A 7,103-nucleotide genomic window follows, 5' to 3' on the forward strand; every position below is an offset into this window, starting at 1 on the left:
ATTAACACAACATAAAATAGTTATCCACTCCCTGCTCTTGGGCAAAATCTTTGGCACATTTCGGCTCCCTCTCTTGGCAATTACCCGCATGCCACAATTCCTCCCTGCCTGTAAACCTGTTTCATCACAGTTCCATATATGGTCTGCTCCATAAGAATGTTTATCATAAGCACTAGAAAGTGTGTCATAGAATTTTTGCACAACTGCAGGGCGCAAATTTAATGCTCTGTCTCTGTCAAGGCCCTCAGCAGTACGCAATACAAGTTCTGGATGCCTTGTTTTAAACCCAAACCACCATGATTTACCAGGAAACCCATCTTTGAATGGGTTTGGCCTCCCTTGACAGATTTGAGCAACTGTTGATTTGAGTTGTATCAACTCTAGCCCATGTCCCAGTTGGGCCATCTCTTTACACCACTCAACCACCTCGGCCTCCTCATCCTCAGTCATAACTGTAAGAGGCCCTCTACGTTTTGTATGAGTCAGTCCATTTATCCAATAATGTATTGACGAGGGAGGAATACCATGTTTTTTTGCAGATGCCCGAACTGAGTATCCATTAAACTCTATGTCGTCAATTGCAACTAACATTTGTTCTTTTGTCCATCCTCTTATAGCACTGATCTTTTTAGTTGAGCTTGCCCCTTGGACTGTTGTTGATGGTGGTTCTGTGGCTGATGGTGTGTTAACATCAGCGGCTGTCACATGGTCATCTTCAACAATGTTCCCTGGTGCATTGCTGGCATCGACATCAGCTGGCCTGTCATCATCAGACGATGTGCATCGCAGCTGCGCACCCCTTGTCACTCTCCTGCCACTTCTCCTTGTACGAGCAGAGTAACTTCCTTTTGCCATAGATGCAACAACCTGTAAAATTATTGCATGCATTTAGACATTAGAATATATGTTAAATTATGCTTTATTACTTCTGCAAAAATTACTTTTCCTCTATTACAGGAAATTATCAAAACATTTTGGATACAGAGCTTGTTACAGGAAATTATCAAATGTGAAGGAGATACGTGCTACTAAAATAGTTACACTTCCTCCATACAAATATGTTATTTTCCATTTTTATTAGGCTAAAAAGAAGTGTGGGTGGGGAACTGATTGTCAGTTTGCTCACTCAGAAGAAGAACTTCAAAAGGGTCAGCAAGTATTTTCTATTTTTGGTCAGAAACTAGAAACAATTTATGGCAATGCAATAAGTTCCAACATTTATGACGAGGTAAATAATTATAAAATCAAGTTGTCCATGCATTATGAGAAAAAGGGAACCTATTCAAATGGGTTGAAGTGCAAATTTTCCCATGGACACAATGAGCTTAGGCCTTTAGGTCACAGATTCATGCAACAATTTGTCCTAACAAAGCATTTTTTTTCAACGTTGTCAAAGAAAGACTCAATTTGTTGATTTTGTCCTGATAGAGCATTTGTTTTCAGCTGTCAAAGAAAGACTCAGTTTTTTGATATTTAACAAGGATCGAATTTGTAACTTTTTTGGCCATGAATATTTCACTGAGATTGTGTGTTGAATTTCAATTTGATAAGAGATGAAATATTTCAGAACAAATATTATTCTATAGTTGCTAACAATTTGAGGATATTTAATGCTATTCCTAATTTGCTCTACATTTTTGGAATTAAAAAATCTTGGTCTTTGATTCCTTCTACTTGTTTACCCATGATCAAATTCTATTACCAATTGAAAATTATGTTACCCACATTTTTCATTTTTTCAGTAAGGACAAAACATTTTGGATACAGAGCTTGTTACATTATGATTCTATGGTCTCCCAGGTGTCATAGACAAATGGTTTTACTTCAGTTTAATTGAGTTTCATTGCAGTCATTTATTTTTTTATATTTTTTCATATAATTTATTTACTTATTTTGAATATTGTGAAGAACAATCTCTGCTCCAAGATTTCTCTCCATTATCTGTGACTTAATTTACAGTGCTGAATTATGTAAATCCCCATTCCTTTGGTCCAACTTTTACAACTCCGTATGGCTCGGGCTCTCCATACCCTAAGGTCTCGAGCTCAACGAGGTGAAAAGATATGAAGGCCAATAAGACTGTCATCTGATATGTTACTTATAATTGTGTTTTCTCATTATCTAAAATCTTACAGTCATCTAATCCAATAAAGAGAAATGGTCATCTGCTCGGGTTTCCATTCTAAGATACCATTCCCCAGTTCTATGGTCCATTCATCAGTAGTATAAATTCACTTATTTGCAGTCTTTCGACTCAATATCAAAATGTTTGCTTTCTCAATAGCTTCATGCTTCTGAAAATATGTGAAAAATTACTAAGTTTATCAGAGTCATTAAAGTTACAATTCGTTTATGTTCTATGTTTTAACTCATCCATGTTCACTCGGATCTTGTCACTTCTGAATTGCCCAAAATCGGATGGTTCACACTAGGAGTACAGTTTGACATCGGCTGGCATTCTTTCTTTTACAATAACCTTTCCTTCTTTCTGACAGGAGGTCTTATAATAATATAGTTGTCGACCAGTAAAGTAAGTCAAGCAAGCCAGTTCGGTAGCTGTCCAACGGGCAAAGGCTTCTTTCTTTAGAGTGTTGCCCGCCCCCTTCTTCATTCATTCATTTAGGCCCGACTAGGAGTGGATCCAGGGAACCTGGCTCGGGAACAACTTCTTACTAGTAGGGGCTAATCACAATAAGAGAGTCCAATCTCTGAAATAGAGCTTAGTCTCTCCCCATAGTAGTATACTAGTAAAAGGCGTAGATTATGACTTGATCCAATAGAGTCAGAACACCTTTATATCTAAAAGAAATGGTGCTCGATGAAACGATCCAGATTCCACACTATGTTGTGGGCTGGGGGGAGAGCTGCTCTGCGAAGCTAGGCGTTCAGTGTTCTTATGGAGGAACCATAGAACCCAAGCCATAATAATCACTCAATTCCTGTAAGCTAAGGTTCAAGGTTCAATTCCTGTTAGGTAAACAAGCTATCGCTCAATTCCTGTAAGCTAAGGTTCAAGGTTCAATTCCTGTAAGCTAAGGTTGAAGGTTCAATTCCTGTTAGGTAAACAAGCTATGACTACAGTACTAGCACGACATACGTAACATTTGGACATACACGTAACATTTGGACATACGTAACATTTGTGATATGTAAGTTGTAATCCCTATGAAGTTGATGATCGAATAATTCGTGTAAGCTAACCTTCAATTCCTGTAAGGTAAGCAACCTGTGACATTGATTAGATGGATACGACTGTATTCGATAGCTTAACTCTATAAGCTAGAACACATACATAAACTCTGTATAAAAAAGGTTAACTGTAACTGTATAGGTTAACTGTCACCACCCTATGGACAGAACTGTAATGTAAGAAATCTGATAAATGAATGGAAAGAACTGTAATGTAAGAAATCTGATAAATGAAAACAATAAAAACAGAACTGTAAGAAGAATGAGTTGTAATTCATATAACTGACTTGAATATATTGGCTACTGTTCTGTGATGTTGTCTTGATAAAAACAGAACTGTAAGAAGAAAGAGTTGTAATTCATATAACTGACTTGAATATATTGGCTACTGTTCTGTGATGTTGTCTTGAAGTTTGTTGAATAGTTTGAAAGCATAAGATGCAACTTCAACAGTGGGTGGACTTCTTTTATAGTTTTGGGGACTTGATTTTAATTGGTGGACATGGATGCACATGGATTGCAATGGCTTCATTTTGAATGTGTGGTATGGATTTAATTTGCTGTGATCTAATGGTTGGGAATTGTTTATTTGTTGATCCATGTGCTTTGATCTGTTTTAATGAGAAATAGAGTGAGTTGGGTGTCATTTATTGCAGTTATTGGGTCTGGGTGTCATTTATTGAACAAAGTGGATTTAATTGTTATTGGGTTGGGTGTCATTTATTGAACAAATTGGATTTAATTGTTGTTGGGTTGGGTGTCATTTATTGAACATAGGGTGTTTAGTTGTTGAACAACACAGCAGTTATGGCTGACATACATTCCTTTTGTTATGTGCAGGTAGGCATATTTATTTGGGATGCAAAGTTGCAGTTCTGATGAGTGGGGGTTGAAGTGACTGCTGTTTTGTACTTCTGGAATAGACCAGTTTGGAAGCCTTTATGGCTCTAGCTGTTTTCTACTTGGGTCAATATGTTTTGCAATATTAAATAGTTAAATACTATTTATGGACAGTTGTGGGCCCAGTCAATATATGGGTGATTTTTGGACATAATTTAAAACTTATTTAAACATAATGTTATTTATTTCTGTTTAAATATTGGTTTCAAAAGTCTTAATCACTGGTGGTTTGGTGGGACCAGTATTATATCAACTACTGGTCCCTGCACAAGAATAGGAATCTCTCCCCTAGGTGATTAGGTATGCATTGTTACAGCCTAGTCCCAAGGTTTCTTTGTTCCGTCCAATTCTCACAGGTGAGACTTTCCTCTAATTGAGGTTATAATCAATGTGATTAGTTGTTTTTATATTTTTTTAATTTTACTTTATTGTTATTCTCGTAGTTTAATTAGTGGGAGGAATTGTTTGGAAAGTTATGGAAATTCCTATCATATTTGGAGAAAATTTGGTCAGGATTTTTGTAAATTCAAGTTATAGTTGTTAAACTTCAAAATTTTAGGTGCCTTAGACGTTTTTGATGGTGCTGAATCCATTTCCACCATCGAAAACACGATTCAAACACTGTCTCTACAAGATTTTTTGAAATTTTTTTACCCCATCCACTTTTGACCATCTGGGCAATTCCTCCGCCTCGTTAGACGACTCCTTATTGTTATTGTTCTTAATTGCACAATTTTGTTTGACAAAGGGATTGGAGACAACTAAAAAATGTTATTGTTCTTAATTGCACACTTTTGTTTGACAAAGAGATTGGAGATAACTAAAAAATGAGTTTATTATTTTTTTTCAGAAGAAAAAGCGATATATATATATATATATAGAGAGAGAGAGAGAGAGAGAGAGAGACAGAGAGAGAGAGAGAGAGAGACAATATATGCAACATAACCTGAAGAGTACAGAGTAGCTTGTGGTTCCCAGAAAAATGGTGACCAGACTCTAGATAGACAGATTTTTACAGATTTAACAAGGAAATAAAAGAGAACCACATAAAAACATTTGGGCATCCATATAGGATCATATGTACTAAGCGGAACACAGAAAACGCCGAAGCATGCTGATATATGGTCTGTTTTCCTAAATACCAATGCGACAAGCATAGACAAAAACAACAAAAAAGATGAGCCCGAAACCTGTAATCACTCAGAACTTATTCGGCAGCCTCCTTTGGATCGACTCATAGAGAGCGGAGATGCTTAGCAACACAGACTTTAAAGGGAGTTTTGAGTCTTCAAAAATCTTGTGATTTCTCCATTTCCAAACACACCATAATACAATGGAAGAATTGGACGCTTAAATTCCTCTTGTCTTCCCCACCACTCGAACGCTGCCTGAATAGAAATGAAACGAGGTTGAGGAAAATGAAAAGAAATAGCCAAATCATACCAGATTTGTTAAGAGTCCGCGCATTTAAAGAACATGGGAAAGTTTGTCTAAAAAATGAGTTTATTATTACGACGTTATAATTATGAAAAATTACCTTTTATCAAAGCGGCACTTCTCACCATTTATTTATATAAACGTTTCTTAATTCAAAGATATGATAGTTCATATCAATATTTGATTGCCATCTCGGCCCCTCTCTGCTGTGCGTGACGATATTTTTTGTTTTGTCGGGAGGGATTTAACATTCAGGTCGTCTTTGGAATCTGATAGAGGTGGCGCAAATGAAGGTTTGGATCAAAACTTTGAAGGGAAAGCAGTTCCATATCGAGGTGCAACCCACTGATAAAGTTGTAACTCTTAAGAAACAAATAGAGCGACTTCAAGGACCACACACTTTTCCAAGTGAACAGCAGTTACTGATTTATCAGGGCAAGGTTCTCAACGATGAAACCACTTTGGAAGAAAACAAAGTTACTCACAATATTCCCCTCGTAGTTACGCTCTCGAAAACTAAGGCATCAACTGCTGGAACACACCAGGCTCCACCGGTTTCTGGAGCTCCGCTCCAATCTTCACCTCCGGTACTGGAATAACCAAGGCAGATGCAAATGCATATAATCAAGAAGCTTCAACTCAGCCCATAACCGCAGCAGCCACAGGTGGGGCTAACCCTAATGCTGTGCCTTTAGATCTTTTCCCCCAGGGTCTCTCCAGTTTGTCTACTACTGGAGCTAGACCAGCGGCCACTGCTCAGGTTGGGCATAATGCAGGCCACTCAGATATTTTGCCACAGAGTCTCCCTAACACGATGCGAAGCGGATCTGGGGCTTTGACCAATGCTCAGGTCCTTTTTGAGGTTATTGACATTTTACGGAGTAACCCACACTTCCAAGCTCTGACGCCATTTGTGCAAGCTAACCCTGAAATATTGCAGCCCATGATTGAGAGACTGAGCAAAAAGTTTCCTCGAGTGATGGAATTTATTCAAGATCACCAGGCTGATATTCTTCGCCTACTTACTGAACCTGTTCAAGGTGCTAAAGACGAGGCTGCTGGAGGAATGGGCGAAGCCACTAATCTAAGTCCAGAGGAACGTGAGGCAATTGAGCGCCTCACAGCCATGGGGTTTGAGCCTGCCCGCGTTATACAAGTATTTTTGGCGTGTGACAAGAATGAAGACAGCAAGATATCTTCGCGATCACGGTGATGATGATAATCGTCGTACGGAGTTGTAGTGCCCAACAAAGCTTCATTGCGAAATTATGTATAATATTTTTTTATTAGAACATTTGTGTTTGTATTATTACTTTGTTAAATTCTATTTCATATTCATCTAACCAATAATTCAAATAATTCTATGGGCTGGGAGTATGACCAAAACTGTCTTTCTTTGTACTTTTTTCTTTGGAATTAATAAAATAAGTTAACCACTTAAGATCCATAGGCATTATGTCTACTCCTTATGAACTCATTATCAATTATCAAGTAGTGATGGTTGTCCCTGCTACTTTGAACTCATTATCAAGTAGTGATCTACTTTGAACTCATTATCAAGTAGTGATGATTGTCCC

General features: G+C 37.7%; 1 pseudogene; it reads left to right on the plus strand.

Annotated features, from left to right (window-relative positions):
* Positions 1–5,813: 5,813 nt before the first annotated feature.
* Positions 5,814–6,767, plus strand: LOC149149673 (ubiquitin receptor RAD23d pseudogene; annotated as a pseudogene).
* Positions 6,768–7,103: the final 336 nt, after the last annotated feature.

Source organism: Pinus tabuliformis, chromosome 9 (genome assembly GCF_031772625.1).
Source record: "Pinus tabuliformis cultivar Carrire ecotype Pingquan chromosome 9, CPIR1, whole genome shotgun sequence".
In the NCBI taxonomy this organism is placed as follows: domain Eukaryota; kingdom Viridiplantae; phylum Streptophyta; class Pinopsida; order Pinales; family Pinaceae; genus Pinus; species Pinus tabuliformis.